The following is a 17,482-nucleotide window of genomic DNA, read 5'->3' as shown; positions in this document are numbered from 1 at the left end:
ATGGGACCTTATAGAGTTTTTATTTTTGTTTAAAATTTAAAACAGTGTAGAGTGCAAACTTCAAGGCATACTATTATTATTTGGCACATAGAAATTTTAGTTCACACTTAAACATTTCACTGAATTTTAGTAGTAGCATAAAGTAAAATGTTTTCTTTTTCAGTCAATTGCTTTAAATCAAAAGAATTAGTCAAGCAAATAAGGATTATTGCTGAAAATAATGGAGGGGAAAGTCAATAAAAGATCTGGTCCAAGTGTCAACTCTGCTAGATATCTCCATGGTCCAGAATTATGTGTGCTGGCTGCTCTCTAATTTTATGTATAGAAGTGTGAGTGTGTATGTGGCATAGGAGTGTGCATGCATGTGTGTGTATGTTTGTTTTTGAGAGAGAGAGAGAGACATTAGTGGATTCGGGTGACTCAGGGGCAAGAGGTCACTCATAAGATTGCCCATATTTAGTGAGAGCCCAGAAGGTTCAAATGAAGAGTCCCAGACAAAGATGTGCCGTAAGTATGTGCACACACTGCTGGGTAAAACACAAAGTCTAGATCTTAATGGCTTTCAACAAAATGGAAAAGTGAACAATTTGAGGAATTCCGGAAGAAACTAAAAATAGATGTGGTTTTCCCTCCCTTAATATTCCAGGTCAGATGAGGCAAAACCAAGGGCGATGGGTCTGGAATAATCGTGTAATTGTTGATATGTAGCTATGTTTTGTATACTGTGCTTCAGATCCAAAAATAGTTTAGTGGTCCTGAGAGGCAGACTCTGATAAATAGAAGGTGACGTAGTTATGAAAGGTCTTGAACTTGGAAATGTGGACCCCCTCATTGTGCTGAGATAGGCCATGGGAGCTGTGGAGGGCTGAGCAATTTCCCTGAGGCCCGATGACAATCTGTACAATGCTAGACCATTTTGAATTGCAGTAGCAGCCACTGTGAACACCTTTGTCTTCAATCTCTTACCCTTTAATTTCCTAAAATAGAAAGCTCAGGCTAGAAAGCAGAGCAACTCACCTTCAGTAGTAGCATCCTGATCACCAGGCCAACTAGGTCCATCCATCTCTCCGGGTTTGCCATTGTGGTATGAGACAGAGAAGACCAGTGAATAAAGAGGGTAACAAACCAATGACATATCCACGACTTGGACCTGGGGAGACAGAGAATTCAGCGGATTTAGGGGCAAGCCACTTGAAGTGAACAGCTAGTGCTTTTCTCCAGTATTAAAACAAGCAAGTTGTTTTGAACAGGAGTTACTTTACTGAGCGATATGTGTAGGACATGGAAATTATTTATCCTTGTATTTTCTTTAAAAACGATTCACTACAGGTAACATAAAAGTGGTGCTTTTGGGTACCAAGACCTTGCTAACTATCAAGTTAATATTTAGTTCCCCTAAGCTCACTCACGAGCTCTGTGGTTTTGCAGCATTCCACGTCTCTACGCTTTTAAGAGGCACATTCTTCCTTCTCCCCAAGGAGTTGAACTTCAGAAAGTTTGATTAATTTTCATATATGCTTCGTTTTCCATTCCCATCACTGCTGCCTCCAACTTTGTGCTTCTCCTCAGTGATCTTATTTTTGGCCCCTTTCTTGGCTCTGAGTTTCAGAGCCATTGTTGTTTTTCATAGACACTGGCGTCGGCCAGTCTTTTTTCAGATTTCTTTCTCGAGCAAACATTGTCATTGTGCATGACATATTATGTATTCTTGAAAGGGCATTTTAAAAAGAATACGTCATCCCTCAAAGGAATTGAGAGGAGTCTTAGTATAGGGACACGATTATTAGGCATTAAGCAGGAGCCCAGGAGCAGTGACTCTGTAGGGAGGTGGGATGCATACTTGAGGGTGGTAATTTTCACCACACAGATGATTCATCTGGTTGACCAGAAGGTGATACTGATCTAGCGATGTCACCCTTCTATTGTAGGTCTTATAAATTATTGAGCATCTGTTTTGTACTGGGAATTTCTAGCTCTTCCTCAGAAATTACTTTCACTATGGTTAAGGTTGTGGCATGGGGGAGCTCTGTACCCCTATTAACAAACAAAGGGCTTCAGGGGGCATTAATGTGCACAGAAAACCCTTGTGTGGATATACTAGCAACCACAACCATGCTGTGACTTTTCTTTGGGGTATACTGGATTCCACTAACAGTATATATCCTACCAACTGAAAAAGAGATAAGAGGTAAAATCTGTCCTTGATTTAATTACTTATTTTTAAAGTACTAATTGAACACCTACTATGTTCCTTTTAACAGTTACCTAGCGCTTTAGTTTGTCTTTTCTTTTATAACCTCACCTCCACATTAGTCACTGCTAACTAATAATTTTTAAAACTAATGGTCAAAAAATATTTTTTAAATGATCAATTCTTGAGTGTTCAATTTGTTCTTTCTTAAATAGGTTCATGTACTGCACATGAATAAAATTCAGAGGGATCCAGAAACTTGCATGGTAAAAAATATACCTACTAAATCACATTATGTTTTAACTGTATTTCAATATAATTATTTTCATTTGTTATCTTATATATTCTGTTTTGTGCATTTACAAACATTATTCTAAGAAGGGTTGCATAGCCTTCACCAAATGTACAAAGAGGTTTATGGCAAAAATTAAATTGATTCTGTTTTAGTCGTTTTGTTTTATTTTTATTTTTTGAGATGGAGTCTTACTTTGTCACCCAGGCTGGAGCGCAATGGCAAGATCTCGGCTCACTGCAACCTCTGCCTCTCAGGTTCAAGCGATTCTCCTGCCTCAGCCTCCCGAGTAGCTGGGATTACAGATGTTAGTCATTCTTTTAGTGACAGTCAGTGAGATGCAAACCCTCAGTCTTCATATGCCCAAAAATATTTTTATTTTGCCTTCATTCATGAAGGTTCTTTCAAGTGTGACACCAGATGAGGTCACCCTGGGAGAAAGCACAGGTGAACGAGGACAGTGGGCCCTTGGGCCAAGCCTTAGGCACACCAACTTAAGGAGACCGAGAGGAGGGACTGCCAGGGCAGGAGGAGAGTGTCATAGAAGACACAAGAATATGTCTTGTGGTTTATAAGAAGGAAGAAGTGGCCAACTATGTCAAATGGTGCTGCAGGGTCAAGGGAGATGAGAGCAGCTAATTGACCATTGGTTATGGCAACCTGGAGACTGAGGGAGCTCCCTGAGAGCTGCTGTGATGCAGAAGTAGGGAGGGAAGATTGATTTGACTGACTTTGAGGCTGGAGAAGAAGGTTAAAGAGGTGGAGATGAGATCTAGGTATTTGGCTTTTTAGTGAAGAGCTGTGAAGGGCAACAGAAAAATGTTTCAGTAAATGAGGGGAAAGAGAAAGACATAATGTCAAAGAGATACTCTATGTTTGTGTGCTGATGTTGCTGAGGAAGTAAGAGGGGACAGCACCCAGAGCCCAGTGGAAGAAGGGGCAGGCCTATCATCCTCTTGAACTGGAAAGAAGACCACAATGGGTAGTGCGGTGCAAGAAGATTAAAAGTTTTTATGTAGGAAGATGAATGTTTATTATTTTTTTCAAACAGCGTCTCCCTCTGTTGCCCAGCCTGGGGTGCAGTGGTGTGATCACAGCTCACTGCAGCCTTGACTTCCCAGGCTTAAGTGATCCTCCCACCTCAGCCTCCCTGGTAGCTGGGACTACAGGTGTGCGCCACCATGTCTGGCTAATTTTTGTATTGTTTTGTAGAGATGGGGTCCTACCATGTTGCCCAGGCTGGTTTCAAACTCCTGGGCTCAAGGGATCCCCCTGCCTCAGCCTCCCAAACTGTTGGGATTACAGGTGTGAGCTGCCGCACCCAGCCAAATGTTTCATTTAATTGACTGTTTTCCAGTGAAATATGAGGCAAGGATACTGCTAAGACTGAGGAGAGAAGAGAAGGTGTGAAATGGCCATTTCAAGGAGTGAGAAAACTAACATAAATAATAGGATTGCCAGTTTATGTGGCTACAGCAATTCCACTGATAATTGGCAGAATGATTTTTACATGCAAGCTGCATGCCAGCCCATAAATAACTGCTCTCGGAAATACCATCCCCACACCATTTCCCACTTCTTTCTACCCTCATTGTCCTCCTGTTATCTCTACTGTCATCCGTGTTAAATCTTTAACTGCTGGTTTAAATTAATTCACACTAATATGGAACTCACTGGAAATGGAAATGAACAATATGTAAACATTTCAAAGATACCTGAGTCAGAGTAGGGGCAGTTTCTTCACTTAAAGCAATTTGTCTCCAAAAGTGTAATTTTAGGAATGAGGTACAGATAAACAGGTTTTCCCATTGCTTCCCAAATCCTGCTACAGAAGTGACAGTTTATACTTCTGATGTCACCTGGCATCTTATTTTTCATACTGTGGTGCCATTCGCTACACTTTTAATTAAAAACTGTATTCTAATATGTTAAAAAGAACCACTTAACATTCTTCCATGAAAGAATATAGGCCCTGGAGGCCGGGCGCAGTGGCTCACGCCTGTAATCCTAGCACTTTGGGAGGCCGAGGCAGGTGGATCACCTGAGGTCAGGAGTTCGAGACCAGCCCGGTCAACATAGTGAAACCCCATCTCCACTAAAAATACAAAAATTAGCTGGGCATGGTGGTGAGTGCCTGTAATCCCAGCTACTCGGTAGGCTGAGACAGGAGAATTGCTTGATCCCGGGAAGTGGAGGTTGCACTGACCCAAGATCGTGCTGCTGCGTCCAGCCTGGGCAACAAGAGTGAAACACTATCTCAAAAAATAACAATAATAAATAATAATAACAAAATAAAAATAATAATAAGAATATAGGCCCTGGAAACATTGAGCTAATTTATTTAGAATGCCATTTCTTGCTCTAAGTCATGAGCCAGACATCATAAGGAAAAGCCAAACATCGTTAAACAAGTTTAACACAAGTTTCATATTGCCACTTTCTCTGCTCAGAAATCACTACTTCATCTTAGACATTAGGTATATGGATAACTACCCCACCTGTACCTGTGAAATTGTCCCAATATAGGGGTAAGAGAAAGGGGTATCTTTTTTTTTTCATCTTTTTACTTTCTTTTTTTTATTTTTATTTTTATTTTATTATTATTATACTTTAAGTTTTAGGGTACATGTGCACAACGTGCAGGTTTGTTATGTATGTATACATGTGCCATGTTGGTGTGCTACACCCATTAACTCGTAATTTAGCATTAGGTATATCTCCTGATGCTATCCCTCCACTCTCCCCCGACCCCACAACAGTCCCCGGTGTGTGATGTTCCCCTTCCTGTGTCCATGTGTTCTCATTGTTCAATTCCCACCTATGAGTGAGAACATGCGGTGTTTGGTTTTTTGTCCTTGCGATAGTTTGCTGAGAATGATGGTTTCCAGCTTCATCCATGTCCCTACAAAGGACATGAACTCATCCTTTTTTATGGCTGCATAGTATTCCATGGTGTATATGTGCCACATTTTCTTAATCCAGTCTATCATTGTTGGACATTTGGGTTGGTTCCAAGTCTTTGCTATTGTGAATAGTGCCGCAATAAACTTACGTGTGCATGTGTCTTTATAGCAGCATGATTTATAATCCTTTGGGTATATACCCAGTAATGGGATGGCTGGGTCAAATGGTATTTCTAGTTCTAGATCCCTGAGGAATCGCCACACTGACATCCACAATGGTTGAACTAGTTTACAGTCCCACCAACAGTGTAAAAGTGTTCCTATTTCTCCACATCCTCTCCAGCACCTGTCGTTTCCTGACTTTTTAATGATTGCCATTCTAACTGGTGTGAGATGGTATCTCATTGTGGTTTTGATTTGCATTTCTCTGATGGCCAGTGATGGTGAGCATTTTAGTCCTCCTTGGGAAGAAACCGTCTTTAGAAAAATAGTGTGATAGTCACCTAGAAAGCAATTGAGACTCAGACCTCTAAGAGAGTAGAGGGCCTCATGCATAAAGTGAGGGGTGGAATATGTTTGTTATCCCCATAGATAGAGGAGCCAATGAGAGAAGAGTGGAGATTACAGGGAAGAAGGGAAGAGAGGTCAGCAAGATGGTGGGAAGCTGGCACTAGAGAAGGTGGGAGTCTATGGAGCGCTCAGTGAAGAGGTGGTCAGAATATCCCAATAAAATAGTAACATCCACCCTTCCAGTCACAACTTGGTTATTTTTCTGGTTGTAAATGTGACTTTAGTCACTCCTTTACCCCCAAACTTTAGGTTCACATTTACTGGGTGTGTGGTGAAATTCAAAAAAGGAGCTGTTTTTCTTTTGTACCAACCTAGAGCCACACAGACACAACATACTAGGAATGTGGCAGTTCTATGGGTTGACCAGGCCAGGAGAATATAAACATCCTTAGGAATTCCCAGGCACCCTGAGGTGGGCTCTGAACTTCCACAAGCTGGAGAAAAGCAATTTTATCTAGAATTTTGATAGACCAGGATTCACAGCAGGCATTTGGGTTATGCTTCGTCTGGAACCCAATCTGACTTGGGTCAGTTATTCTGTCCCCTCAAATGTTCCTGTGGTTGTCACCCCACTTTTCAGTATTCCCGTTGTTAGAGTCAGGTAAGAATCAAATTGAAGCATTTTAGCCAGAGCATAGCCTATGCTTCTGTCTCAAGAGGGCAATACAGCTATTTGGCATGATGTGAGCTTAATTCTAGCCTGGGGAAGTACAACGTGGAGAAACTTCTGCAATAAAGCTTGCTTGTTGACTTGTTGATGGCAAAGCTTTGTTTATGGGTGTTGTCTGAGAAGGAGGTTTCAGGCCTTTATCACCTATTATGATGCTGTTCTGAGTACTCTATGAAAGCTGGTACCTAGGTAAGTGGGTGGGACTTGGGGGTTGTGGATGGAAAAGAGACTGCCTAACTGGTGCTGGTCTACTTCTGTGATAATGATGTTAACAAGGAAATTCTGTTGCTGGCTTGCGTCAGATGTGTTATCTGGATTTAATAAATAAAGAGAGGATAAATGTTGACAGAATTTTTATTGTTCTCGTCAGTACAGAGGTGTAACAGGAGTTTACCTCTATGTGTCCTTATTCTACTTACAACCATTATTTCTCCTACCAGAAAATTGGGGATGGGAATGCATGTGTTGGTGGGGGCTGGGGGGTCACCAGAGCATAAGGTAACAGCACGGGATGCAGACACAAGATCTAAATTCTAAGTCTGGCTCTGACACTAATGCTGCTTGTGACCTTGGTTAAGCCTTTCAACTTTAATACTAGATAGTTGGAACAAATGATCACTAGCTCTGCCCACCCCCCTCCACCCACTCCCGCCACCCTTTGCTCTAACATTTTTTGATTCTGATTTTCTCCTGGCATGGATGACTCTTCAGTACATATTTGTCTAGTGGTTTTGGCATTATGACTGTTCACTAATCGCCTTGATAAATTCTGAGGAAATTATCTCTACAATCAGAGGTAAAAATGAGGGAAACTTTTTTGGGAGTCAAAGGAAATGTTGAAGCACTGAAAATAGCATAGAATGATGGAATTCGGATGGGAGATGGTATTGTGAGGACAGGGCTTTGCAGTCCCAAACCAGGATTCTGCCTGATGTTTGCAGATCAGCCTCGCTGTTACTGCAGTATATGGTATCCGCCAGTGGAGACTGCCCGCACCCAGGATGTACGTAAAGAAGTAGAGGTTAAAATAGGAGTGACTGCCCAGTGTTCATGGACAAAATGACAGTGTACATTGAGAGGAAAAGTGTAGCTTCCTTCTAAATAGATTCCCTCCTAGGCCAAGACAAGAAGGAATGCCATGTCCTCAAATACCTGCTCTTCTCCATGGGACTGGGTTGGAGGGGACTGAGGGAGGAAGAGTCAATGACAAGTCGATGATTCTGAAATTATGTGCATCACAGCTGAGGCATGTGGGTGACGTATTTCATACCATGGGCATCAGAAGTGACTTCCTGCTACATAGACAGCATGTCATCTCTAAGAACTGAAAGTGGAATGTGAAGGCTGTGTATGGCTCACAGGCCATTGGTGGTCAGCGCTCCCCAAGAATAGATCAATAAGGGTCAAGAAAGAAGTGTGGATGACACCTCAACGAACCATACCTCAAATCTGCACTGCCCCCCCTCACCCGAGATGCTGTCTCTCCCTCTTCTAGGAGATGGCAGAGGGGGTAGTGCTAAGAGTAGAATCCAGAAAAGGGTCCTACTTGGAGGGTGACTTGGATTTCTGGCAGAAGCTGGGGCATCACTGGAGTCATAACAAGTGCTGGAAGGGAGCTGTCAACTGTGTCCAGTTGGCTCAAAAAATGGAAGCTTTGCAATCTTCCAGGGCAAAACAACATCAATGTCTGAGAGAAGCATACACAAAGAAGGTGTAATAACACTGTCTATTGGTGGAATGGGTGCAGTAGCAGTAAGTGCAAACAAAATCTGAGTGGTTGCAGCTAAGCACAGATATGACCAATTCCATTAGTGGAGGCTCTGCCAAAATATACACACCCAAGATAAGAATAAGACCATTTGTATACTATGAAACTGCCCGATTATTTGCCAGTTCCTTCCTTGTATAAGGACAGATCAGTGCCAAAGGAGAATTTTCTTGGCCTCAATATAGAAATACCAAAAGAGAGCTGACCTTGGGTCAAAAGGGTTACCAACATCTGGTTATGGCTTAAAAAATAAAAGAAAATAAAAAAAAGCAGGGCTTACCCTGCCAAGATATGAAGGTAGGAGAATTTCACAAGTTGAACTATTATGTACCTCAGCTATGCTGGCCAGGGCTGTGGCATTAATAATTTTGCTTGCGTGTTACACTTTCAAATATTCCTCTGCAATGAGTCAGTTAAGCAGGCAACAGAGTTTTGCTCTTGTCACTCAGGCTGGAATGCAATGGCGCAATCTTGGCTCACTGCAACCTCTGCCTCTCGGGTTCAAGCAATTCTCCTTCCTCAGCCTCCTGAGTAGCTGGGATTACAGGCACCTGCCAACACGCCCTGCTAATTTTTGTATTTTTTAGTAGAGACAGGGTTTCGCCATGTTGGCCAGGCTGGTTTCGAACTCCTGACCTCAAGTAATCCACCTGTCTTGGCCTCCCAAAGTGCTGGGATTACAGGCATGAGCCACTGCATTCGACTTGGGAGCTTACCTTCTAGTCCAGGGATGCAAGGTGGAGACTCCAGCAAAATTTAAAAGTGTATTATAGTGTACCAGAGATGATATGGAAAACTAAAGCAAGTAGGGGGGATGTGGAGTGATGAAATGTAAGATATGGCTGTCAATGAAGGCCTCACTAAGAAAGCAATGTTAGGGCAAAAGTGAGAATGAGGTGATGGAGTGAGTCTTGAGGAAATCTGTGCAAAGAGCATCCCTGGCAGGCAGAGAGAACAGCAAGTATGAAGACCCTGAAATGCAAGACTGCCTGGTCTGCAAGGAGGCCAGTGTGCCTGAAGCAACATGAATGATGGGGAGAGAAGGTGGTGCAGATCATGAAGGTCTCACTGGCTGTTGAAAAGACTTGTGCTCTGACTACGGGAGATGAGTTGAGCACATGTGGACTTTATATAACTTGTATTTTATAAGGACCATTTTAACTGCAGTCTTCAGAACAGACTATAAGTGGCAAGAGGAGATGCACAGAGACAGATAAGACACTGGTGATTATCCAGGCAAGAGATAGTGATGGCTTGGATGAGAATGATAGCAGCAGAAGGGGAAGAAGTGCCAGACTATGCATATATTTTGAAAATAGAGCTAACAAGATTTGATGACAAATTAAATGTAAAGTGTGCAAGGTAGGACTCAAGGATGACTCTTAGGGTTTTGATCTGGGTAACTGGAAGGATGGAGATGCCCTTTGCTAATATGGGAGAGACTGATGGTATAGCTAGTTTGGGAGGGATGATCAGGAGTTTAGTTTGGGACATGTTCTGTTTGAGGGCCTATTGAACAACTGAAAGGAGATATCAAGTAGGCAGTTGAATATGTGGGTCAGGAATTCAGGTGAGAGGTCTATGATAGAGATAGACATTTGGAAGTCATCAGCACAAAGATTTAAGCCAAAACTAGTAGAATCACCTGGGAAATGATTGTCAACAGAGAAGGGTTTCAAAGACTGAGCTATGAGACACTCTTATGTTAAGAGGAAGAACCAGCAATGGAAAATGAAATGCAGAGTTTAATTTTGCTTGCTTTTATTGATAACCCATTATATACCAGCACTGTAATATGAGCTGGGCATAACATAAATGAGACTAGTGCTTGCCTTCAAGGTGCTTACAGTCAATGCATTAGATGGATTGTTTGAATGCAGTGTGGTAACTTCAAAAAGACATGCATCTGGCAGTGTGGGATCAGGGAGAAGAAATACTTGGCTCAGGCTGGGAGAAATAGGAGGGTCCTTGGAAGAAATAACACCTGGAACTTAAAAAGAGACTAAACGTTACCTGTGTGAAGAAAGAAGGGCAGAGTGAAAGAAGGGCAGAAGTGAAACAGCTGGGAACATGCTGGAAAATATGTATTTATTTGGTGCTGAAATTTCTTCCTGAGAAAGTAGGAGCTTTGTCTCTAATGAGACTGTACCTTATAGCCATGAGAGACACTTCATATTAACAAAGTGATAACATGACTGGTAAATTATTCTCTCTACGTTTGCAGTTGGGTTCAAGAAATTTGGGTTCAGCCACCAACACCAACGTTTTAGAATTCAAGAAAACGGCTGCTGTGACAGTCAATTCCAGCCGTAGCTACGACAGGGCAGGGTCGCTCCATCCACAGTTCATTCTGGGTTGCCGCTGAGGCCATATGGTGGTTGCATTTTTTATTTGCTTTTGTTTTCATTGTAATGTGTGTGCAGCAAGCACATAGTGTTCCTAACAACAAGCAGGGAACTGTGGGCGAGAAGAATTGCTCCTCAGGGAAGGAAAGGGACAGCCACTTTGACAACGCCCATTCCATGTTAGACAGCCTGCTGCACCCAACAACCAAAATACGAGCAGGAAAAAAGGCAGCATTTGCCCAGGAACTGCATCCCTCAGCAGGCTCTTTTTAAGTTAGGGTGTATCCAATCTAACGTGTAGACTACAGTTGAGAATCAGTATCTAGAAGTGGAATAATAACATTTTGGAGTTCATCCTCTTCTTGCCCAAATACTCTGGTCTCAAGCCTAAGTCCTGCTGGTGGTTGCTGACTTGCTACAGGCTGATAGCATGACAAGAAGGGAAGGCAGCTGGAGGGGAGAGAGGATGAACTTGGAGGCATTGGAGCCCAGGGCTCCAGAGAACAACAAACAGTTACTAAACTCTTCCTCTTCAGTTTCAGCAGAGTCTATAAACTCAGTACTATTATTATCCCACTTTCACACACAATAAAACTGAATCTCAGGGCCAGGAGCAGTGGCTCACGCCTGTAATCCCAGCACTTTGGGAGGCCGAGGCTGGGGATTACCTGAGGTCAGGAGTTTGAGACCAGCCTGGCCAACATGGAGAGACCCTGTCTCTATTAAAAATACAAAAATTAGCCAGATGTGCTGGTAGACACCTACAGTCCCAGCTACTGGGAAAGCTGAGGCAGGAGAATCGCTTGAACCCAGGAGGCAGAGGTTGCAGTGAGCCAAGATCGCGCCACTGGACTCTAGCCTGGGAGACAGAGCGAGACTCAGTCTAAAAACAAAACAACACTGAATCTCAATAGGGTCAAGTAATGTGTACCCGGCCACATATAATTGGTGGGACTAAAGCATCAGTTCCTACAGTCTGACTCCAGAGTCCTTTATTTGACACTATGAGGAATTCCCTGAAGATACTCTTGGGACTACCTGCATGGGACTCACCCGAAGCACTTATTTCCAATGCCGATTCCAAGCCAGGCCTCATTCATCAAACTTTCTGTGGGCAGAGCTCCAGAGTAGAGAGTCAAACAGCATTCCCCATCCATGTTCTGACCTTGGGAAGGGTTCTCCTTGGGCCTCAGTTTCCTCTTTTGTAAAATGAGGATCAGTGAGGTCACTTCCAGTTAAAAAATGAGCTGACTATAATTCATCTTTAAACCCAGCAACCTGGATGCAGCCTGCCAACCAGGCCTTTACCATATATCTCCTTATCTTTAAATATCCATGCTATCGAGCGGTATTTTAAGTACCACTAAATTTATAGTTTGATACACAAATACTCACAGAGTTTCCCTGGAAACCTAGGAGAACTGGACATCCCTCCAATATGGCATTTTTGAGGTACAGCCCTCCCGCGGGGGAGGACTAAGCAACTTCTCTAGGTCTCTTCTCTTCTGCGGATTCTTTTTTTCTCTGCTTTCTTGGCACTGCTAAAGACAAAGAATTCATCGATAGTCTTAATTTTCCTTCCTCTCTGAAATTACAATCTAATTTAGTGGTCATCTTTTAAAAGTTGAAACCAGGCATCCTGTACTTCTCATTAGCTCTAACCTATGTTTGGTTTGCTCTGGTTTTGCTTTTCTGATTTTTTTCTTTGGAGAAAGGAAAGTGAGAACTAGGGGCATTGGCCAAACAAGTCTGTCCACTTGGTGGAGAGGTTTCCAGATAAGAAGGATCTGAAGGACTTCCCATGGGCGTGAGGGAAATCGCACACGCCATCCGGGGAAGAGGACCAGGAAATCACTTTTTGTTTTTAAAACAGCAGCGCGGCTCTCAGGGATGACTCTGTGAGACTGGGAGGATCATAGCTGGGGGAGGCTGAGCGTGGGAGCGGTGCTGCCAGTCCTGCCTGAAAACGCGAAATGAGTCTTGCTTGGTTCTCCCTCCACTGGGCGTGAGAGCCCCTGCCCAGGAGGCCCAGGACAAATGGCCCCATAGTGGAAACTGGGAAGCTTTTAGGCATCTGATCAGAGCGGGAGCCAGCCGGGGGACCACAGTGCTGGACAGGTAACAGACATTTCTCCTACTACGGTCTGTCAGTCTGTCTCCCTTTGTAGCAAGACCTCAGGGGCTCCTAAGTCACTTTTCTTAAGACATCTTCCACTTACGATCCTCTTTGCCTGCTTTTCTTTTGCGTAGGTGTGATATGTATGTTGGGAAAGTTAAGTATGTCCAGTCAAGAGCACTGTGCATACTGTTGGTCCAGTTAATGAGACTATATTAAAGGAGATGGCGTATCAAGCAACTAGCTGGGATCCTTTAGGATTTTCTTAATAACAGACTTTTTTTTTTTTTTTCAAACAAGTTCTCTCGTCCTTAAACCAGAAAATACTATAAAAACCAGTGCATTCATGAGCTACTGAGCTGCTGCTCTTGCCAAGAGCATTTCAGGGCCAGTCGGCCATTGCTGTGGTCAGGCTGAGGAAGGAAGAGGCTGCATCCCAGTAGCAGGAGGAGCCCTGGCTATTCGCTCAGCTCCGGGAGAGTCCTTCCAAAGGACAAGGGATGACCTTAGAAATGTAAAATGTAGGCTGCAGCCTCCCACCCAGGACTGAGGGGAAAGGAGTTTGTAGTCAGCGTTAGGAAGGAGGTCAGTAAAAGTGCTGGGGCTTCAGGGCCAGGCCGACTTGTTTTGAAAGGAGCAATTCTATGATGTGCGGTTTGCTTAAACCATGTTTTCTCATATTTCAGAAAGCCAGGTCATGCCACTTCACTACAGCATTTGTTCTTTCATAAAGGGCTAATGTAGTTGGTTTTTCAATGTAGGTTATTTTTGAATTACACAGATAATACTTGACTATATTCTTATCATAAAAGAATATCTCTAAATAGATTTTATTTTTATTTTTATTTTTTTTGAGATGGAGTCTTGCTCTGTCGCCCAGGTTGGAGTGCAGTGGCACGATCTTGGTTCACTACAACCTCTGCCTCCCGGGTTCAAACGATCCTCCTGCCTCAACCGCCCAAGCAGCTGGGATTACAGGCACCCGCCACCACACCCTGCTAATTTTTGTATTTTTAGTAGAGATGGGGTTTCACCATGTTAGCCAGGTTGGTCTCCAACTCCTGACCTCAGGTGATCCACCTGCCTCGGCCTCCCAAAATGCTGGAATTACAGGGGTCAGCCACCGCAGTCAGCTTTCTGTTAACAGTTTTCAATTGCACCCCCAATATACACTCTCTTCCCCCGCCCCCCAAATATTATTCTATCGCTTGTTTTCTGTGTTACCAGTTAAAGGCTTTATTTTCTGTTCTGAGCTCTATAGGACAAGCCGGGGCACAGGAGTACAATAAATTCTCATTGTCAAGTTCATGTGATTTATCCTAAACTCCTTCCTCTCAGTGAAAGATAAAATGCTACATGGGAAACATGAATAGCTCTTTTAACTCTTAGAAAAGTATAAAGAGTTTTACTCATTTTTACCATTACTATTTTGTGTTGGTTTTGGCTTTGACAATTAATAATATTAGTAACAACCTCCTAAGGATTAAATTCTAGATTTGCCAATTAGTGGTTTGGGCTTTTCCCTTGAAGGGCATCAGAGGTTTCTTATTCTAGAAATGAAAGGGGAGAAGATAAAATAACAGGAAATTAACTAGATAGATAATAGCTAGATTGATAGATAAAGTAGCCCAGAGAACGTAGAGTGAAGACAGGAGAGATTGCCCTTTTATTCAGTGGATAATAAATGCATTTAACAGTTCGGTTCATTTTCCATCTCTTTTAGTCTTCTGTAAAAAGGTGGCCTTCCCCTCCCCACCAACAATGTTAAGAGACAAGCAAATAAGGAAAACATCACTATGAACAAGTTGATACAGCTTATGGAGAGAGCCTTTGGGAAAAAGGTATAAATAAGCAGTATCAAACCCAAGAATAATACGAACACTTTCAATAGCTATTTCATATTTTCTTGTTCTTTACAGGGTTTCTCCACCCCAAACTATAGAGCCACTAGGCCTTGCTGATTTTGGACATTCTGTAAAATTTGCCTGCCTTTGTCCCTTCTCCAGATCTCTGGCTACTCCGATGAATCATTTCTTCCAAGTGCACAGTGTTAGCCACATGAGAGACCTCCACTGAGGCCCTGTAGACTAACACTGCCTCACTTACTGAGTGTGGGTTTATTTACTATGATATAGTAACCTCACTTACTGCGCTATGGGGTACTTGGGGGCATTTTGGAGCAGTTAAAAATATCCCATGGGGTCCCACCTCCTCACGTTAATGAGGCTAATCTATCTCCTCCTAAATATTATGCATTCAATCTCTTGTATTTATATGCAACTTTTTAGTTATCAAAAGACTTTTATGCCTCTTCTTTCACCATGTCACAGGTAAAGCGGGTAACTTATTCTCATCTAATGGAATACAAAAACAAGAAATTCAGAGGTTAATTTATTTGCCTCAATGGCACAATGAATTTTTTTGGAGGACTGAGATGAGAAGAAACTCAGATTACTGTCTTTGCAGCCCCATTTTTTTTATGTCAGTACTATGAGGATAAAAGTCATGTGGAATAGAGAATTGATGTGATTGGCTGGATTCTGTCAGCTTTGTAGCCACATGGTAGATGTTTTGCTGGGAATCTAAAGTTAGACTAAACTATTGCTTTGTCCAGATATTAGCAAGTTCTATCACCTGCTGTCCATCGGCGCCACCCTAGGAACTTAACAAAGAGAAAACAATGTCTAGACACTTTGCCAGAGAAACTGAATCACAATCTCTGAGGATGGGGCCAGGTCATGGTTAGATTTTTTGTTTGTTTGTTGTTTTTAATCTCCAAAGTGATTCTATAATGCAGCTGGGGTTGAGATTCACTGAGTCTTGGCTGTGTGAGATACAGTGGCTAAACTGAGAAGCAGAAGCAATGGCTGTTTATGAAGCCAAGAAATTAGGACCAAAAGTGTGAGCAGCAGTGCAGATCATTAGAATTCTGGCTGCTGCTGTCTTTCGGAGGAACAGACACATCTGCACGTCAGAATGAAGAGGAGATTTCCGACACCTCCAACAATGGCATTGACTTTCCAGTTTTAATTGGAACAACCCCACTGACTTCACTGTAGATATGTTGGCTCCCTGAGACTTGCAGATTTTACAAAGGCAGATTAAATGTTCTAGATAAACAGGATGTGCTCTTCTAATGCCAGATGACTATCAGATCATACTTTTTATTCAAGGTCACTTTGCCATGTTGTGTCCCAATCCCAAGAGAAAGGGGGAAAAAAGAAATACTGATTATCCTTTGCATGAGCTGCCACTTTCTGGGTTGAACTAAATATGAATAGATAATAAGTCATGGCTGTTTTTTAATTATAACATGTTTCCCTACAGCCTTTTCCCCACTGACATTTCTTGATATAGTTCAAGTTAGTATCGCTCGTCAGTGCAATGTTTGTCTCCTTGATAGAGAGGACTACAGGGCCTGTTCAGTATTTATCTCAGTTTCCCCAGGACCTACAAGTTTCTGCACAGAGTAGGTGCTCTAATAAGGATGGTTGAGTTAAATATACATATTAGCTAAGGGCACACCATGATTCACAAGTTACTTACCAGCTCAACATTTCGGATCACATGGTGTGACTCTGGTCATGATGGTTAAAATAACTGGAATATTCCCTGCTTCCTAAAAGATAATCGCCAACATGAAATCTTTAAAATTACAGCCTAGTAGAATCACCTACTCTGGAGTGACTTGCTAAGTGCTGTGGAATTGCAAAGGCAAAGAACCTTTCTTCTTAATCAGCTCAGACTCTTAGTGGAAAGCAAGTTACAGGCATTGAGAATTTTAATAACAAACAATTTTTTTGATTGAATTTGTTTTAATTATTATACTTGAAGTTCTGGGGTACATGTGCACGAGGTGCAGGTTTGTTACATAGGTATACATGTGCCATGTTTGTTTGCTGTGCCCATCAATTCGTCATTTACATTAGGTATTTCTAAGAGAAAACCAAACACTGCATGTTCTCACTCATAAGTGGGAGTTGAACAATGAGAACACATGGACACAGGGAGGGGAGCATCACACACAGGGGCCTGTGGGGGGCGGGTGAGGGTTAGGGGAGGGATAGCATTAGGAGAAATAACAAACAATATTTATCGAGTACTTGCTATGTGCCAGGCACCATACTCAGTGTTTTATAAAGATGATTTTTAACCCATTTAGTTGTTCCAATAATCCTATGCCTCAAATAAAATCATAATCCCCATTTTATAGATGGGGGATCCAGAAAAGTTAAGTAAATCACTTGAGACAAAAAGCTAGCAAATAGAGGCACGTTAAGATTCCATCTCAGGCAGTCTGACTTCAGAGTACATATGCCTAATTACCATGCTATGCCTGAAAAACACACAGTGCTGAAAAGTGATCCACATGGCAGGACCAGATGAGTAGCTGAGGAGAGAAATGCAGTTCATGCAGTGGAAAGATATATCTCTGGGGAAGACAAGATAAGAGACAATATGCCATAAAGGTCAGAGTTCAGACTTTGGAGACAAACTTGGCCACTTGCCAAGTGTGTTTGTTTAGCCAAGGCTCAGTTTCTTCATCTGTAAAATGAAGATGATGATACTTCTCATAAACAGGATTATAAAGATTAAATGAGTCTAGTGCATGTGTAGTGCTTAACCT

At 42.4% G+C, this 17,482-nt stretch overlaps 1 protein-coding gene across 6 annotated transcripts in view; it reads left to right on the top strand.

The window, feature by feature from the left end:
- Positions 1–17,482, top strand: part of ADGRF5 (adhesion G protein-coupled receptor F5) — a 102,197-nt gene that overhangs the window by 20,258 nt on the left and 64,457 nt on the right. For 2 of the 6 annotated variants that reach the window (XM_034962219.3, XM_008958682.4), the window contains exon 1: positions 12,498–12,857. The exons of 2 other annotated variants lie outside the window; for them this stretch is intronic. The gene's annotated coding sequence lies outside the window, so the exon portion shown is untranslated. Of the gene's footprint in view, positions 1–12,497; positions 12,858–17,482 lie in introns of those variants that run through there. 2 more of the 6 variants (XM_008958680.4, XM_003833194.6) reach the window with 2 other exon arrangements.

This window comes from Pan paniscus, chromosome 5 (assembly GCF_029289425.2).
Source record: "Pan paniscus chromosome 5, NHGRI_mPanPan1-v2.0_pri, whole genome shotgun sequence".
Lineage (NCBI taxonomy): Eukaryota > Metazoa > Chordata > Mammalia > Primates > Hominidae > Pan > Pan paniscus.
This window is presented reverse-complemented; position numbering and strand designations above follow the sequence as displayed.